The sequence below is a fragment of the Protopterus annectens genome, chromosome 2.part1 (assembly GCF_019279795.1).
Source record: "Protopterus annectens isolate FY-2018-M chromosome 2.part1, PAN1.0, whole genome shotgun sequence".
NCBI lineage: Eukaryota > Metazoa > Chordata > Ceratodontiformes > Protopteridae > Protopterus > Protopterus annectens.
In genome coordinates, this window is record NC_056729.1 from 1,791,130,000 (window position 1) to 1,791,150,670 (window position 20,671).

At 39.4% G+C, this 20,671-nt stretch overlaps 1 protein-coding gene across 2 annotated transcripts in view; it reads right to left on the reverse strand.

Moving 5' to 3' along the window:
- The window catches only part of MTOR (mechanistic target of rapamycin kinase), a 4,577,509-nt gene that overhangs the window by 2,954,571 nt on the left and 1,602,267 nt on the right, over positions 1-20,671 (reverse strand). The gene's annotated exons all lie outside the window — the stretch shown is intronic.

Genomic DNA, 20,671 nt, shown 5'->3' on the forward strand with positions numbered 1-20,671 from the left:
CAAACAGTAATAACTGCAACAGAATAATACAATTTAAGAAGAAGCACAAGCAAAATAAGGTAATAAAGTGGGAAGAAACACAATTACAGTAAAAGCAGATGAATAAAGTGCATTTTTTTATATATAACAATAGAAAATGAGCAAACTGATTTAAACAAATTACATAATTAACCAGTAAATAAGCCTCGGTGGTACAGCGGTAGCATTGCCTCACAGCAAGAGGTTCTCCTGTTTGATTCTCAGCTGGAGTGCCATCTGTGTGGAGTCTGCATGTCCTCCCCGCGGTTGAGTGGCCTCCGAAAGACATGCGTGAATGGGCGTGCCTTCACTGAAGGTTGGGCATTGGGCTGGCAACTCGGCACCATAAAAATCTACTGCCAATCATTAGCGGACCGGAGGTCCGCTGTGGCGACCCCTAACTGGGAAAAGCCGAAAAAACAAACAACAACGCAATTAACCAGTAAAAAACCTCAAAACTGAGCCCTGTTCCAGCAGTCTTTAATGTGATAAGTTCTAACCACACACTCCTGCCACTAAAGTGCAGGGAACCTTCTCCAGAAAAGATGGCCTGGATTAGTGCTCTCAAGTTATACAAACAAAGCTAAATTCAGCAGGCCTGAATCTAGTCTGTTACAGCAGAAAAGGCGCATTAATATCAGAAAAAATAAGCAGGCACACTAAGCTTTTAACCAGAAATTCCCAGCTCAGAAGGGTAGAATCTACCCTCTCCTCCCACAGAAGTGCAGACCACAAACCTTCTTAATGTAAATTAACTGGCCTGGAGCCTAAGTACTTAAACCAGAACTAATACACTTTTAGAATAACAGACACTGAGCCTTCAATCAGCAATTCCCAACGTAGAAGGATGTAAGCTACCTGTCCTGCCACAACAGTGCAGACCACAAACCTTCTTAATGTAAAACAACTGGTCTGAAGCCCAAGTGCAATAACCAAAAGACTTAGAATCAACAGTTACAATTTAATCAGGCTACAACCAATCAGTAATAAATGCAGCAGAATAAACACAACTGAGTACTTTTAAGAAGAGGCAAAAGCAAAATAAGGAAATAAAGTAGGAAGAAACACAAATACAGTAAAAGCAGATAAAGTGCAAATTTATATATATATATATATATATATATATATATATATATATGGTTTCCTATCATTCCATCGAAAGTTCATTCCATTGAAAGTTCATTCCATTGAAAGTTCATTACATCGAAAAGCATTTTAGGTGGGGGGGCTTCACCCCCCCTAACTATATATATCAACTCCAATCAACTCCAGGGTCGCACAACATTGGGGAAGGGGGCAAATGCTTTTCAATGTAATGAACTTTCAATGGAATGAACTTTCGATGGAATGATAGGAAACCATATATATATATATATATATATATATATATATATATATATATATATATATATATATATATATATAAAACAAAAAACAGGAAAACTGATTTGAATAAATTACCCAATTAACCGGTAAAAAAACCTCAGAACTGATCCCTGTTCCAGCAGTCTTCAATCAGACAAGCTCAAGGCCTAAGTGGGTATGCCTACTCAAATGTTCTCTCTGTATTAAGCAGGACGAGCTAACGAGACTAGACTGGGATAGGGCTGAACAGATGGGAATAGTAGGAGTGTCTGAAATCAAAATAAGATCTCACTATACCCGGTTGAGTGAGCAAATAAGATGAGCCCAGGAGGAGTGTTCAAACACAAATTTACAGGAGGGGCGGTCAATTCCAAAGCCACCAAGATTAATACCACAACAAGAACTGGGAGGGTAGGTGGGGAAAACTAACTGCAGACAGAGAGAGTGCTCAGAATTTTCAGTAAACAAATAAATAAGCAGATAAATGCAGTACTATTTTTAACTCAATATTCAATGAAACAATAAACAGAAAAAATAAAATTCAGTACTTATAACACTGCAAGTTTGTACTTATCTCAACTTGAAAAAAAAGTTGATGTAGGGTATGCAAAAGCTAACCAAACAGCTCCAGTATGCAACTATTCAGCAAAAATAATTTCAGAGATAAGGGAAAAGCTAACCAAACAACTCCAGTAGGCAACTATTCAGCAGAAATAATTTCAGAGATAAGGGACTAAGACATTAAGGCTCAGAGAATCCTTCTAGGCTAAGACTTCTACACCGAATAACAATGAAGTGAGAAGAATAAACTAACTGCAGACAGGGAGAGACAGAGAGAGAGCTCAGAATTTTTAGTAAACAAGCAGATAAATGCAGTACTATTTTTAACACAATATTAAATGAAGCAATAAACAGAAAAAATAAAATTCAGTACTATCTTATAACACTGCAAGTTTGTACTTATCTCAGCTTGTAACAAAGTTGATGCAGGGTATGCAAAAGCTATCCAAACATTTCCAGTATGCAACTATTCAGCAGAAAAAAAAAATTATGTATGTGATACTATTAGGAACAACTAGTTGATTCTTACTTAGGAGGAAAGTCTTGAGAAATTGGTTGGTGAGCAGCCAAATTTCTGCTTTAGGAATACTGCTTCTCTTAAGCGAAAACTTTACTATTGATCTAATTTGAAACAAGTTGTGAGATCAGAACACATTGGGACATATGCATGCCATTCTTACATACAGTGAGCCTTTCTTTGTGCAGCCTATATCTGAAAGAAAGTTTACGCCTCACCTGTACAGAGATTGTAAAACCAAGAATATATTTATATTGCTTTCTGCAATAAATGTATAAGTTTGTGTGATGGGAAGACTGAATGTTTAAGGAGCATATTCTGCAACACATCGGTGACATGAAGAGAGAAGAATTAACTAATGCTTAGGCAAAGCAAGTTTCACTTAATAAAACTCATGATTTTAGCTTCTTTGGTCCTACAGGTGATTAAATAAGACTATACTTGGTGGTGACTTTGTGAATAGAACAGAGTTAGCGGACGTAAACTGGATCACTACCCTGCAAGCAGACAAAATTCCTGGTCTGAATGGCAATGTCCCTCTCAAACCCCCCATGAAAGGCGTAGACTTTATTCATTAATGTTTTTTCTATTATTGGTTGTAATTTAAGAGAGGCTGGAGCATATATATTAAGCAGACAAGGTCCAGATTTCAATGTTAATGCTATTCTAATATTGGCTGCGAGCTGAAGAAGCTTGAACTTGTATGCAAAGATTTGTGGACTGTCTTTTTGCCAGCCTTTCATTAGAGGAAACATATGACTGATATTTATTTATTTTTATTATTTTACATTTGTTAACAGGGGGTGTCTGACTGAGCTGAAAAGGCCCTTTTTCAGCAGAAGCCCGGGTAGGAAAGCTCCACAGAAAAATTACAGATACATTTAGTTATTTAGACATGATCAGTATATACACAAATTACAAAAGACATGTTTCTACAGTGGTATGCAGCACATCAACAGTTACAGTGGAGAGAACAAACAAAAAAATATTAATTTAAAAATAAAGGTAATTAATAGATTTGTGGTGTACAGCTGAAATTTGGAACATAGGTAGAATACATACATAGTACACAGGTACAGTACATACATTGTAGATTAGTCAGTGTTTGTGAGTAAGATTGAAAACTATTATCAAGTACTCTAGGTATGATATGACTGGACATCTGCCTTTGCTGCAACCTGTGAGGGGAAGGAAAGTATCTTATGTTGAATGGAGAATTTACGATCGACTGCAGACTTCCTGGATGACTTTATTTCACTATTGGCTACGATTTAAAAGAGGCTCGACTTATATGTGGAGTTAATTTGTTGACTGATTTTCATTAGGCTTTTAGTAGAAGGAAACATTTCAGTGATCTGACTAGATACCTGCTTTCGCTGCAACCTATGAAGGGAATAGGAATACTGTTGCTGAACGGAGAATTTATGGATGACTTTTTATGAGGACATAAATGATTTGACTGGTGGAAATGGAATGGGCATTGTTCCTGCTTTTTTATTCTATTGCTGGTTTTAACTTCTTTAACAGTTAGTGTTTGAAGTTGATTTTAGATCTGAAGTGTTACAACACAAAAGTAGTTATCTTCATTTTTTAATAAAGTTTATATTTATGATAGTTATTGTGGTAGTCGGTCTGATAGTTTATTTTGACTTTTTACAGTTCTGCATTATGACTTTATTTAACAACAAGCAATCTTTTGCTCCATACGACTTTCTTTTATTACCATGACTGAGTTTTCTTCTAAATGACTATAAACTCCGTCGGCATCAATTCCAGTGTTCAGTTTATACGTCACTGGAAGGCAAGCTATTGGTCTGCAGCTTTTAGCATAGCTTGCAGGTTCGATCTTAAGCAGGAGTATTGTTTTTCCATTTGTTAACCAGGCTGGTGTCTGTTTGAGGTGTGTGTGTGTGTGTGTGTGTGTGTGTGTGTGTGTGTGTGTGTGTATATATATATATATATATATATATATATATATATATATATATATATATATATATATACATATATATATGTGTGTGTGTGTGTGTGTGTGTACAGTTCTTACTCATAGTTAAATCTTCATGTAAAGATGTTAATACGTTTAGCCAGAAGTTAGGTACTGCATCTGGGCCTGGGGTTTTCCAATTAGAAGCTTTTCTTAACTTTGCTTCACTCTGGCCATTACTTCATCCAATTTCATATCCTGTACATTTGAACTTTTTATTCTCTTTTACTTCTGCTATCTATTTAGCATCTTTGTTATATTCCACAAGATCTTCATAGATATTTCTCCAAATATATCTATTTCTTCTTTTTTTGGTGGTTTGTCAATTCATTTTGCTGTGTTTCTCAATTCTGTATAAAATGTTTTTTGAGGTCATCAGTAAATTGCTTATTTTGTACTTTTCCTTTATATTTATCTGCATATATTCTATGTTTTTCTGCTATTTTTAGTTTATTACTTGTGACCGTGCATGATATATCCTGATTTCTTCTGATAATGTGCATTACTTTTATTGCATCTATCTTTCTGAGTATTTTTATTGATCCGTTCCCTCTTCTATACTCTTCTAACAGTGACACTTCTTATCTTAACTGCTTTATAGTTTTTGATGTTCGATACTTCCATGATGGCGTCTGATTTCTCCCATTCCTTTCCCTTACTACCCTGTGTTTTTGTGGTAAGACTATCTGTTGTTAATTTAGCTGCCAAGTAGTATATCCTGTTTACTTCTGTTATATTGCATGAATTTCTAAAATTACTGTGTTAATTTGTTTTATCAAACTTCTAGTTTTTGGGGTTTTATTGAGTTTCTGTAGTCTATTTCTTTCATTTGATCTCAATTTGTCTGCCCATCTATATAACATCAAGCAATTCTTCTCTTAGATAATTTTCTTCTAAACTGATGGCATATTCTCTTTCTTCTCCATTTCATGTGGACATTCTACAGGTAGTTAAACAGCCTCTTCCTGTGCCACATTCTCTTCAATTTCATCCTTTGTCATCCGCTGCTCCTTCATATAAGGAAATCAGTGGTCTACCACTCCACAACATTGACTGCATCAGAGTTGCCATAGGTTCCCGTTCCTCACCTTACTATGCAACTCCAACTGATCATTTATAATGGTTTCCTATGGAAGGTTCCAAAGTATCTTCATATGGCAACTAACCAGATATTTCTTGCTTCATTAATTTCTCTCTATTTTAGGGATCCATTGCTTTATCCTGCTGTGTTTTTTTTTTCTGAGTTAGATTTTCTACACTAAATCCTTTACTTCACATGTACTTTATAACCTGAGTTTCTATTTCTTTAACTTCTCCATTACTTATCCTTTTCTACTTTTTCTCCGTTTTTTTATTTTTTTTTATTGTAAAACTTTCCATCTCCAAATGCCTTTGCCTATATTTCTTTTCAAATATCCTTAGTGTTGCTCTTTTTGTATTGATTAGTTTTGCTTTCTACTTTGCATAAATATTACACCGTATTAAATCTCTTTTTCTTTCACATGTCCATATTTCTTCTTCAGGTGTCTCCTGATCCTCCAGTTACTCTTTACTTTGGGGACTTGATCCAGCATGCTGTGATGTGACTTGTGTTAGACTTTCTACACTAAATCCTTCACTTCACAAGTATTCCATAATGTCAACTACAATTTTATTAACTTCTACTTTATTAATCTTCTGTTCTATATTCTCTCTTTGTGATCTTATTTTTTTATTGTGAAATTTTCCATATCTGGATGCCTTTGCCTGTATTTCTCTTCAAATATGTTTGGGGGCTGCCTTTTATGTGTTGATTAATATGGCTTTCTCCTTTGCATAAATATTGCACCATGACAAATCTTTCTTTCCCATGACCATGTTTCTTTTTTATACCATTCAAAAGTCTCTAGATTTTGTTTTATATTTTCACACTTTCTCAGCTGCTTCTTTTTCTAAACAGATCAATGTTTCTTGGTCTATATAATGTTTTTCATAAATCTGTTGTATTAATGAGCATTAATTTTATTGGAAGCTTCTGACAGTTTTTCTTGTGGAAGTATTTTTCTTTCCTCTAATTTCTCTCTCAGTCTTTTTTTTATATCTTGTATGTGGAAATTCTGGCCTTCTTGCATAGTAGTAACAATACATAATTTCTTTATTTTCTTCAATAGTCCACTCTATCATCTTTATGGCTCTTTTTTTGCCTATCAGTTTTTGTGATTTTGGGGACTGCTAAATCTTCCAACAAAATGTTTCCGTGTCTTTAGGATTCTACAATGTCCTTTTTTCTAGCCCTAGCACCATTGCACCTACCAGGATTGACAACTTTTTTATCCTGCGTCTTGTGCACCCAGCTATCTTTTTTATTTTTTAATCTACTTCTGTCTATGATATATGCTATATAAAATACAGTCTATATATCAGTGTGATCTTTGTGAGACTTTGTGAAAAACAGGGTCGACCTCATGACAGTACTGACCAAGACTTGAGGATGAATTCAATTCCAGCAATACTACCCTCCTTTGCTTGCTGACCTCTCTCTCCACTCGGATACCTTATCTCTCGTTTTTAGTCTCTCAAAGTCTTTTAGGTTTCTAATACCATGACAGGAATGGACCCATTCCTAAGTCAAAGTATGAATAAAGTTCATGATATTAGTATTGTTTCAATCTTTGATGTTATCCAAAAGTGCTCTTTGCAGCACCTGCATTGTGCACAGTAATGACTCCCTCTGCAATTCATATGGAGTTACATGTATTGGTAACTTGTTCAAATATGACAGTAGATTCTTTTTTACAAGACCTGTTGCTCCTACTACTAATGGAACTGTCTGGGTATCGTTCTTCCACACTGCTCTAGTTTCTGCCTGCAAATCCTGATATTTTATGACTTTGTCACTTTCTGTACGCAATACACTGTAGTCACTGGGTGTTGCAATGATCAATGCTACTTTTGTCTTCTTTTCATGGACTATTATACCTGGTTTTCTAGCATCTATCCTTTGAACTACTGGTAATGGGTGATCCCATGTGATGTAGACTTCATCATTTTCTATGATACTTTGTGGCTCATGTTGCCTGTGTTTTTTAGCTACTTCAGTATTATAATGTTTGCACAATCCCCAGTCCAACAATCTTGCTACATTATTATGCCCTTCAGTATACAGTCCTTCTGCCATTAGTATGTTCAACCAGCAACAGTGTGTGCAACTGTTTCCAATTCTGTTTTACAAAACCTGTATTTGTCTGTTTCTCCCACATATTCAATGGACATTGTAAACCAATGTGTATGTAGTCCACTATCTTGGGCTACCAATATTAACCTTTCATTTTTGGTCTGAATTCACCTTTCCTTAACCATTCCTGCATTTGATCCTGATCAACATGAGGGTCTTCCAGGAGTTTTCTATACTTCCAACTATATTTATGCATTTTCCACAAATCTTACCTTCTCATCTGATCCTTCACCTTACATTCTTTCTTTTGTTTTTTGGCACATTCAGTTGTTGCCTGATTTTTATCTACTTCTGGTTTGATTTCCATTCTCGCTTGATACCGATATGCTTCTGCTAGACTAAGCAGGGAGGTCATCTTAGATGTCTTATCCTCATCTTTCTAAACTTTCACTATATTTGGGTCTTCTGAGGTCAGCAGATATGTACGCAGTCTCAAGATTCCAGATCTATACATGTAATAGATTTCAAGGAGGCCCATACCTCCTTCAGAATGGGGAATATCTAATCTTGGTATGCACTGCTTTTTATAAATCATCTAATCAGCATGAAGCATCCTTCTTGTTTTCCTCCCTAATCTATCAAACACCTTTTGGGGCCAGTCAATCACTCCAAAACTGCAAGTTAGAACAGGAAGAGCAAACTGGTTTATAGCTTGAACTTTGTTCCTAGATGTCAATGCTGTTTTCAGGATTAATTTAAGTCTTCTAAAATATTCCTACTGAGTTTTATTTGCATTTGTTCATGTTTTATTGTTGATTCGTCAATTCCCAAATGTGCATACACTCCTCCTTGCTCAAGTTCTTTTGTATCACATTCTTGTCTCAAACTGATGTTTTCTTGGTGCTACAGCTTTCCCTACTTTAAAGGTTGCTTTTGCACATTTATCATGACCAAATGACATGACAATCTTATATCATTTGAAAAAGTTTGGACTACTTGCAGTTGTCCTTTCAGTTCCTCATCTCATGAGCTATACAGTTCATCTACAATAAAAGATGAGTAATCGTTACACTTTGTTGCTTTCTGGGAGCCAAATTACAGCCATGACCTAATCTGTTAAGCAGACAGGTTAATGGGTTACGGGCATGGCAAAACAGCAGGGGTGACAAAGTCACCCTGGAATATCCCCTTTTGAATTTTTATCCTTGGAATAAGAATCTGTCCTTTATCATGGCTTAACTGCACACTGGTCTGCCACTGTTTCATGGTTCCTGTGATGTAGTTTATCAGTGTAGGGTGTGTATCTTATACATTTTTAAGCACTCTTTTATTCATTAATGTGGAATACTGCCAAATGCTTTTTTTGTTACTCATGGGTAAAGCTTCATGCAAAGATGTTAATACTTTTAGCCATAAGTCAGGTACTGCATCTGGGCCTGGGGTTTTCCAATTAGAGGCTTTTCTTAACTTTGTTCCATTCTTTATGGCCATTACTTCATCCCATTTAACATCCTGTACATTTTAAACTTCTTATTCTTTCTTTTACTTCTTCTATCCATTTATTATCTTTATGTTCCATATGATCTTTTAAATATTTCTCCAAAATCTATTTCTTCTTTTTTTGGTTGTCTTTCAATTCCTTTTACCTTTTTTCCCAATTTTCTATAAAACTTTTTGGAGTCATCAATAAACTGCTTATTTTGTACTTTTCCTTTATATCTATGTATCTTTTAAGTTTTTCTGCCTGTGCTATTTTTAGTTTATTATTTTCAATAGTGCATGATAAATCCTGACCCGTTATAATACTGTGCATTGCTTTTATCATGTCTATCTTTCTGAGTATTTGGTGAGCTGTTCCTTCTTCTACACTCTTATAACAATGACGCTTCTTGTCTTAATTGCTTTACAGTTTTCTCTATTTGATACTTCCATGACAGCTTTCAATTTCTCACCGTCTCTCCATAAGGACTCTTTCCATGGCCTTGGAGATGAGGCTAGTCAAACTTATGGGCCTATAATTCTCAGGGTCGGTTGATGTTCTCCCTTAGTGCAGAGGGATTACTGTTGCTGTCCTCCATTCCGCTGAAACATAGCCAGTTTGCAGGCTGTGGTTAAACATGGATCCAAGTGGGTCTACTAGGTTGCATTTTAAGTTATTTAAAAGGCAAACTGGGATGTTGTCTGGTCCTACTGATGCAGTGTTTTTCAGCCTTGGACAGTGCCGAGATGACCTACTCTCTTGAGGCAACAGTCTGAGGAATGGTGAGAGGTACACTTTGGGGGATGAATGCAGGGGACCGGGGGGGGGGGGGGGGTGAAGTTTACTCCAAATTTGTCAGCTAGCAGGTTGACTACTACCTCCGGTTGAGCAAGGGTGGTACCATTCACAACTAGTTCCATGCGCAACTGTTTAATCCCTTTTAGATTTTGGATGTTGTCAAGAAATGCCTTGTGACTATCCTTAACTAGGGAGGCTATTTTTGCTTCATAATTAGCTCTGGAGGACTTGACAAGATCTCCAATTTGTTTTTTTTTTTTAAGTTTGTTTAAGCTTGTTTAAGGTAGAGAGGTATTTCTTTCTCTGCTGAGTCAGTTCCTGCTTATTCTTAGATATTAATTTCCTTCTCTTGTTGTACTGCCTGCTTATACCAAGGGTCCACCAGGGTGGCTTGTTTTTTTTCGGAAAAGCTTGGTTTTAATCTGGTCAGGTACGGCTGATTTTATACAACAGCTTAAATGGTTACTCAAGGCATTGGTGTACACCTCTGCATAGGAATCTGTGCTATCTGCATTTGAGAGGGCTTTGAAATTTCTTATACCATCACTTAGTAGGAGGTAATTTGTCTCTGAAAAATTCTTAAGCATTTTTCAGCTTGATGGGGTATCTGGTCTTATAATTAAATTGAACGAGAATGATTTATTGTCCAATCTTACCAGAGAGGACATCACATGGGGGGAGCAATGCTCTCCCATGTTAATAAGTACTATGTCTAGGACATTTGAGCCTCCTGTGGGTATGTTAATTAGCTGTTCCAGAGCATTTGCATTAAAGTCCAAGATCCTCTGAACCAGCTTGTCTGAGGTTGTGTATGTTTTCCAGTCGATGGTGGGATAATTAAAATCACTCATGAGTAAGGTGTTGGGCTGTAAGACAAGTGAATCTAGTAAGTTCGGGTATGAGGTATGCTTTTCAAGTTTCATGGTGGGGGCCTATATATGATGTGATAGGGGGCTTTGTCTACAGTTAATTGGACATGGAGTAGCTCGAGAAAGTCATACTATTTGACCAGTCTTAAGGTGTACTTATCCTTAATGAAGATGGATACACCTCCTCCCTTGGTTCTATCATGCTCAGTTTGTGGTCTGAACATATGGAAGGCATTGTAGTGCTGCAAGGCTGGGGTGTATCCGTGCCTTTGAACCATGTCTCGGTGACTGCACAGACATCTGCATCTCCAAAATTAGAAGTGCTTTCATGGAGTGCAGTTTCTTCTTTAGACTCCTAGTATTAATCAGTAGTACCTTGAGTTTATCTAGAGTGGATTTTGTTATGTTGGGAGGTTGATTATTTTGACACTGCCTAAAAAAGGCACACCAGGGGTGGCTAATGCCTTTGCCAGTATCCAAAAGCCTAGAAAAAGACAGATGCAGACCACCTGTGGCAAAGCCTTGCAGCCTGTCGATCATGTCTTCCCAGGCTGACACACACTGAATCCCCTTGGAGTGACACCAGAATCTAAGCCAATTGTTAAAGTCAACCATTTTTGTTTGTATTGTGGCATCATCCTTGGAGAAGGTAGAAGGTTGCTTAAGCCTAGGCTTATACCACCTGTGACACATAATCTGAGAGCTCAGTTGCATTTCTCTTCATATAGTCCAGTGAGGCACATCTCAAGTCATTTACCCCCACACAGACAATGACGGAGTCATACCGGTACTTGTGACTGAGTGACTTGAGTGCCTTAAAGGATCCTGGCACCTGACAGCCAGCTCAGTGCAGTGAGACTGCTACACACTCCCTACTGTAATGCCTTCCCTGGTAAGGTCATACCACAAAATGGTCTCCTTTGAAGTAAAAATAAAACCTGGACCCCCAGCTAACCTCCTGCTATTAAGTGAGAACCTGGCAAAATTTCAAGTCTCCATAAGCCCTGTGAACACTTCTGCCTATGCAGAACTGTTCACAGAAACCCTGTACAAGCATGTTAATAGCTGTAATGCGGCAGCCATACCCACCACCAGGAAGAAGTACAGAACCAACTCAAAAAACAAGCCACCCTGGTGGAATCACAAAATCAATCCGCTCATGGCAAAAATTAGGAGGTGCAGCGCCCAGCAGGAGAAAAGCACTCTCATCAAACTAAACAAACAACTCAGAGAGCAAATAAAGTTTACCAAAGCCAAATTTCAGGTAAGTTTAGCCTCCCAGGCCAAGGGCAACCACAAAGCATTATTTAGCTATATCCACAACCTCAAAGACAATACACAATACACTCAACATTCCCTTCGGAAATAACATCAAATACAACTCGCCCTACTATCACTAGGAACAGGTCCTTAATGCTCTAAGACCAAGAACACTGCATCAATGGGCTCAAATAATAAACCAGGATGTCTTCTAAATAGCATGAAACATGACCTATCAGGGCCTCTGGAATTACTATTTAACTGTAGCCTCCAAACAGGCTTTGTGCCTCATGAATGGAGAAAGGTGGGCCATCTACAGACCCTGAAAACTACAGACCCATAAGTCTCAAAAGCCATGGAAAGAATTATCATGGATAATCAACAGAGATATAGTAAACCTGCAGACACTGGACCCAACCCAGTTTGGTTTTGTCAAGGGCAGATCATGTCTACTCACCTGGTGGACTTCTTTGAGAAGGTCACCAAAGCAGTGGATGAGGGCAAAATTGTTCACACTGCCTACCTTGACCTGGCCAAGACATTTGACACAATACCCCCACTCAGGCATTGTTGACAAACTCAGCAGGTTAGGTATAATCCTGTATGCCACGCGGTGGAAAGCTAACTGGCTTACAGACAGGTCCCAGGAAGTTAGAATTGGGGAGTCCACCTTTAAAAAGAGACCAGTCACAAGTGGAGTCCCTCGGGGATCAGTCCTTAGACCGCTCCTTTTTGGCATTTATTTCTCAGAAGTCAAGGCCAATGTCAGTGGTCTCTGGCTGACTAAATTTGCAGATGACTGCAAATTAGGAGCAGTCATTGAATCTCACACTGACACAAATTTTCTCTGACACAGACAAACAACTGGTGTCAGAGTCATGGACTAAAACTAAATGCCAAGAAATACATAATAGTATCCTTTGGGAAGTCATCCATCCCTGGTAACAATAATATTGACAACATACCCCTTAGAGCTGACCCAGTAGTCAGGGACTTAGGGACACACATAGATAGTAATCTAGCCTTTGATCATCACGTGTCTACAGTGGTGAGGAAATCATTCTATGTTGCACAACTTATAAATAAAAGGTATGGCATCTAAGTTCAAGGAAGTCGTTGCTCCACTGTATTCAGCATTCATCAGACCTATCATTGAGTACAATGTCCCCTTTGGTATGTCCCTAACCAGGTATATCCAACAATTGGAACACTGACAGAGGTTCCTCACTAAAAGAATACAGGGCATAAGTAATATGCCCTAAGCAGACCTCCTCAAGGCCCTATCCCTGTATTCTGTCTCCTAAAGGCTTTTGAGGGGATATCTATGCCTGCCATACAGGGCATTGTTAGACCCCACTCTGATGGACCGCCTGCATATCCACAAAACAAACGGCACCAGAATTACTCATTCTAAACACTTAAAACTTTGCCCACGATATAAACAGGACCTGCTGGAGGGATAGTTATGTATCCCAGAGATTACCCTGTCTATGGAACAGGCTCCCCATCCATGTGAAGCTGAGTTCCTCCCTAACTCAATTCAAGTGCAACTTGGACGAATGGATGGGAAACCGGAAATTCATCCTTGGTTTGGCACATATGTCACTAATGGACACAGGTAACCTGTAAATGGTTCATCTCCCAGGCCCATGCTTACACTTATCAAGGGTATCAGAACTTGTCGGAGATTTGGGATGCATGACTCGGCTTAAAAAGGGCCCTGTGGCCATTAGCCTAGTAAACACCTATGAACAGTAACCCACTCCTTATCCAGCCTGGTGAGGAGAACATCTGTGTGGCTCACAATGGAATCACCTATGACCAATACATTAAGTTTTATGGTGTTACTCCTTACTGGCTAATTTGCTGAGACACTAATTATGTGTTGTGGTTGTTTTTGCACTGTCATGTATGTAAGTGGTTTCTGTTTGGGAGGCCTCTGATCTTTTGAAAAGTTACTAGTGAGCACCTCCACATATGTGGGCTCATGTGTTGCATCCTTATTTAGTGTGGGAAGTTTATGTGTGTTGACAACCTGTTTGGCAATCGATTTGTCCTTATGTGAGAGTCTTGCCACCAATTTCATATTGTAATTACATCTCTCACATCAAGTAATTATTTGTTTCAGAGTAAGTGCTTTTCAGTATGCATGAGACAATTGCTACTTTGCCTCAGGATGTCTGTGTCTATCAAGCTGGCCAGACAGATGATGAAAAACTGCCCGTCCATGACAGCAGGCTCTTACTGTATGATTCATTAGGGAAGGAAATGGGTTAATTTGACATGACTGTGCTGGTAGCACCAAGACTACAAGAGCAGCAGAAAAGCTTGGAAGGGTTCCACTGATAGCTGTGTAGAGAAAACTGAGCTTTTTGGCTTTTGCACCTATAAAGGGCAGTGCTAAATCATGCAAGGCTTAAACATGAGCAAAGAAAAACAGGTTTTAAGCTAACTACTAATCAGGAAAGTGCACAGTAAGCCTTCCACCAGTAATTATCAACTCAGACTGGTTAGATCAGCACGTCTGCCACACAGGTACAGAAAAATACCTACTTAATGTAGAATAGCTGGTTTGGAGCCTGAGTGTAACAAGACCACAGAAACTACCTACAACTAACAGATACAATGTAATACAGTGCAACTTGTCAGGTTTCGTGCCCACTGAGTGGTGCAGAGCTACAATTATCCCACTCCACAAGGGGGGATCGACCTTGGATTCCGGAAACTACCGTCCCATCAGTCTGACGAGCCTTATCTGCAAGGCCATGGACAGTATTATCATGGAACTTACAAACAAAGACATTGGCAACCTTCAAACACTGGACTCCACCCAGTTTGGGTTCGTTATGGGCCGATCTTGTCTCCTGAACCTGAGTGACTTCTTCGAATCAGTCTCCAGAGCCATGGACAAGGGTAAGGTGGTCCACATAGCCTATCTAGACCTTGCCAAGGCCTATGACACCATGCCCCACCTCTGGAATCATAGATAAACTTACTAAGTTGGGCATTAATCCCTACGTCACCCAATGGGTTGCTAACTGGCTTACTGATAGAACCCACACTGTAAAAGTAGCAGACACCAAATCCAGCTCCAGACAAGTGGAGTACCTCAGGGTTCAGTCCTGGGATAGCTCTTGTTTGGCATCTACTTCTCTGAAGTACAGGCCAACACTAAGGGACTCTGGCTAACAAAGTTCACAGATGACTGCAAACTGGGAGCCATTACTGAACCCCCAAATGATGTGGATACTCTACAAAAGGGCCTTACGGAAACAGATGCTTGGTGCCAGAGCCATGGGCTCAAGCTCAATGCCAAGAAATGTACAGTTATCCCCTTTGGGAAAAAACATGTACCCTTGAATTACCATATAAGTGGCAGTACACTAAACACCGAAAGTGTGATGAGACTTAGGGACACAGGTGGACAGTGGTCTCACCTTCGATAACCACATTGCCACAACAGTCAGGAAATCCTTCTATGTGGCACACCTCATCACTAAGGGCTTTTCATCCAGAAAAAAGGAGGTCATTGTCCCACTGTACTCATCCCTCATTAGACCCATTAGAGAATACAATGCCCCGTATGGTATGCACATCTCAAGACATCTGCAACAACTGGAAAGGCTGCAGAAATACCTCACTAAAAGAATCACAGGCCTAAAGCAGATGCCCTATGCTGACCGCCTTAAAAAACTCCAGCTATACTCTGTCACATATCGTCTACTCAGAGGCGATCTCTGCTTAACATACAAGGCCATGTCAAACCCAGAGCTGTTGGACATGCTACACAAAGAAATCCCAATCCCTCATAGCCACACGCTCCAGGGATCTAATCCTTGTCATCACAATAAACAAAACATGCTGGAGGGATAGGTTCCTGACCCAGAGACTCCCCAGACTCTGGAATACATTGCCCATACATGTCAAGCAAAGTGCCTCTTTGGCCCTCTTCAAAAGGAACCTTGACGATTGGATGGGAGAAAGGAAATTCGCCCCGGGGATCATGTCAGTCGCCCTGCTAGACAGGGGTCCAGGGAAGTAAATAGTGTGGGTAGAAATAGCCAGGGAATTGTTACGGCTAGGCTTGTATAGACCCTAGGGCTGATAGCCTAGTACCAATCTATGAACCGAGTTTGCAAATCGGGTTGAGAGGTTGGTATAATGGTTAAGGTGATTATCTTACAGATACAATGTGCAGGATTTGATTCTCACATGGTGTAACTGGATAGGTTTAAAATCGGCCACAAGGGCAGTTAGCCTAGTACTAGTCTATGAACCTATTAACCTTATTTACTACTTAAAGCAACATCAGACAGTACAGTTTTTTTTGAAACTGTTAAAGTACAGTCACAATATATAAGGGAAGTGCAAAACATACTCGAGTCCTTTTGTGTGCTTCCCAGTTCAGATACACCAGGTAAACACATACTGCCACTAGACGAATAATCCCAGTCATCCTTATGTAAAAGCACAGTAAGGGAGTGTCTGCAGTGTAATGCTACCACAAGCAAACCTGAAACAGCTTATACAAGTGTGATTATTCAATAAAAGCACTTCATTTTGTATAAATAAGCCAAGAGCCACTCAATTGTGCAAAATTTATAAAGGCACTAAAAACAAGATAAACTGATTAACAAGCCCTCCAGACAGAAAAACTAAATGCAGAAATCTAAAGTGTTTCCCCAACCTAAACAGACGAGGCTACCTCACAGTGCACTAGATGAAAAATCCACTGACCTCTTGATGTAAAAACAAGTGCTTGCTATTGTGAGAAAATACACTTTTATTCAACATCTAGCTGCATAATGAATTCAGACCAAATAAATCAATTGAACAATGAGAGGTAAAATGCTCTTTTTTCAATATAAGCATGAGGAAAGGCCGATAAATAATTCAATATATTAACAGCAGTGTACAGAGGGAGCAGCATATTAAGCTCAATTTACAGTAGGGGTGGGCAGCTTAAAATCACCAGGTTTAAAAAGGAGATCAACGAAGAGGAGGGGTGGGCTGGAAAAACTAGCAGGAAATCCTTTACCCTCCCCTTCCCTTCTCACATAATCTCTCAGACCTGTCATAACATGCTTAACTACCTCACTTCATCTCAACTCCAAATACATATCCAACTAACTTACACCGAGCTTCCTCTCATTACCACATATACTACTCATTCATTCTCCTCTCTTACTCCTCAATCTTCCCTTTCCATCCCATTAGCCCTTCTAGCTTGTTCCACCTTTGTGTGTAGCTTCTGCTTTATAGCTGTTTGAGTTCAGTGCAATATTTGTATATATAATTTAGGTATATGAGTTTAGAACAGTACCTGTTTGAGCTTAGTACTATCTGTACATACACCCTATCTTTATTTCTAGCCTTTAGCTAGATATTGGTATATCTGTTCATTACTATGTTTCATATTGTATGTATAAGCTAATGTTTGCTGCAGTATGTATTATTTGCTATTGTATGTACATTCTATTGTTCTTCATATACTCTGCTGCTCATTTATTGTTCTGTGGAACTTTTCTCCTGGGCCTCCACTGACAAAGGACCTGTGTCCAGTTGGAATTTCCTGGTAAACAAATGTAAATAAATAAATAAAAACAAATCACCAGCAGTGCTTTGGTTTTATGCAGGCTTGAAATCTTTTCAGAAAATGACACAGCCCCAGAAATTCGCTGTGTATTTAATTATCACCCAAGAAACAATTTAACCAATGAAAAACTTGTGAAATGTGCATCCCAGATACTTTAAGTGTCTATTTCTCCCATAGAACAACAGCAGACCAAGCAGATTTCTTAAAAGAGAAAACAAAATGGAGCAGGTAAAATAGAACGCATCTCTATCACTCACAGACAAAACTATATAGGTTTACTTTCCTCAGTCAGCAGAGAATCACCAGCTGTGCTTTAGTTAATGAAGGCTTGACATCTTTTCAGAAAAGACAAAGCCCCAGAAATTCACTGTGTATTTAAGTATCACTCAAGAAACAATTTAACCAATGAAAAAAACATGTAAAATGTGCAGCCTAGATAATTTAAGTGTCTACCTCTCAACACAGAACAAAAACACCAGGCCAAACAGATTTCTAAATACAGACATGTCTACCTTTATGGGGAGTCTGGCTCCCACACTTGCATCTTCCCTTCATGGATGACATGAAAACAAACTACAAACAGGAAAAAAGGAAGGAGACCCAATGGGGCAACTATCTTTAGAAGACTCAGATGATGACCCAGCTCAGTCAATGGCGTACAGACCAAATTCTGAAGTAGTATTTGGACTGGCGGCAAAGAAATTCTGAGGATTAGGCATCCGTACATCACATATGTACCTTACACCTTGCACGTAGGAGACAAGTCTGATGTATGACACCTGTAAGTTGTAAGTTCTTTGATATACAGTCCGGACATTAGGCTTTCCTTGGCACGATATCGCAAGACTAAAGAATACTGCAACAGTGATAAGGAAAGACATCCTGGAACTTGGGTTGATAAATCCCTATCGTTTGATCATTAGACAGTAGTAGTCAGAAAGTCCTACTTGGCACAGCTAATTGCCAAAAGAATATCATCCATCTCTAAAAATGTTATCCCCTTACATTCAGCACTAATAAGGCAAATTACTACAGTGCTCTATTTGGGCTGTACCTCAACAGACATATTAAACAAAGTACAGTTGTGTACACTTACCATAAATGTAGATGTTCAAGTGTATTCACTGTTGCAGTCATTACAATTGGGTTATCCTGCTGACAGGCTACCCTCAGTCGGCCTGAATTCCAAAGTCTAGGTCCGGCGTCGATTGCTGTCGCCTCTTCCCTGACGTCAGTGTGCCAGGGGTATAAAAAGATGCAGCAGATGCCATTTTCTTCAGTATTTCTTGCCCCAGATGTCAGGTGCCCCCAAAAGGGTAGGCTAAAAATATGTCTAAAAAAAACATGCATGCACCAAAGTATATATTTTGCCTTCATCTACAAGGAAATACATCACATAGGTTGTATAGAATAGAGAAGTACAGATAAGTTCCAGAAAAGAAATGGGGGATGGCGGGTGGGTAACATGGACTGCAACAGTGAATACACTCGAACATCTACATTTATGGTAAGTGTGCACAACTGTACTATGTTCTTCGTGTTTCACTGTTGCAGTCATTACAATTGGGTTGAATCCCAAAGCTAAGGTTGGGAGGCTGGAGCTAAATAGCATTAGGGGCGGCTATTAGGCCCTGCAGAACTGCAGTGGCAAAGCCTGCCCTGGATTTAGAGTAGAGTGGTAGGTTATAGTGCTTTGTGAAGGTGTGCACTGAACTCCAAGTAACAGCCTCTAAAATGTCTTTGGTTGGTACTCCTCTGAGGAAGGCTGCTGACGTGGCTGCTGCTCTGGTTGAATGTGGCCTAATGCCCTTAGGTACTGGCTTGCCATGTTGAGAATAGCAGAAACGAATGCAGTGGCCTATCCACTTTGAAATAGTCTGCTTTGAGATAGCCTTTCCTTGTGATCCTGCAGCATATGCCACTAGTAATTGCTCTGTCTTTCTGAAAGCTTTGGTTCTGTTCAAATAAAAGCATAGCTGTCTGTGTATGTCCAAAGAATGCAGAATTCTCTCCCCCTTATTCTGTGGGTTTGGATAAAAGGTAGGCAGATAAACAGTGTGGTTAAGGGCCACACTGGACAATACCTTAGGCATAAATGTCGGGTTTGTCCTCAGAGAAACCCTGTCTGGATAAAAAAAATGATAAAAGGTTCCACAGCCATGAGTGCCTGTAGCTCTGCGACTCGTCTTGCAGAAGTTATTGCTAGGAGCAGAGCTGTTTTCCAAGATTAAAAACTTTATATCAGCTGCAGTGGCTGGCTCGAAAGGAGGCAGGGTGAATTTTTCCAAGACATAACTGAGGTCCCATGCAGGTGTTGGTGATCTCCTTGGAGTCCTTAAATTTTTGGCCCCTCTGAGGTACTGCCTTAACAAAGGATGAGAAAAGATTGGTGGCTCTGTATTGTAATGAGCCGAAATGGCAGAGGCATGAATTTTTATAGATGAGAAAGATAGGCCTTTGTCCAGCATCTCAGTCAAGTACTGCAAAATCTGAGGAAAGTTTGGTACAGTTGTGTCAATTCCTTGTGCCTGGTTCCAAAGCACAGAATCTCTTCCATTTTCCAGCATAGGATTTTCTAGTACTAGGCCTCCTGGCCTCCAAAATGACATCCATCACCGCTTTAGTGAGAGGTGTGTTTTGTATAACTACATTATCTGCCATGCTGCCAGATTTAAGGTCTTGAGTTGCCTGTGCAGGATCTGATTGTTCTGCTGGGACAGTAGATGAGGTACTTGAGGTAAGGTCCAGGCTGGGCATTGAGACAAGTTCCTTAGGATTAGATACCAGTACTGGCGTGGCCAGTCTGGGGCAATCAGTATCATTTTTGGCTTCTCCTGTCTGACCTTTAGGAGTACCTTGGGGAGGAGAGGCAGAGGAGGAAAGGCATATACTGTTAAGTTTTTTCCAGCTGAAAGATGGGGCATCCACTTTCCATGCTTGTCTGTGATAAGTCCTTGTGCAGAATCTCTTTAGTTGGCAGTTGTGACGTGAGGCAATCAGATCTATGTCCGGGCATCCCCATTTCCTTGTTATCATGCTGAAGACTTGTGGATCCAATTTCCACTC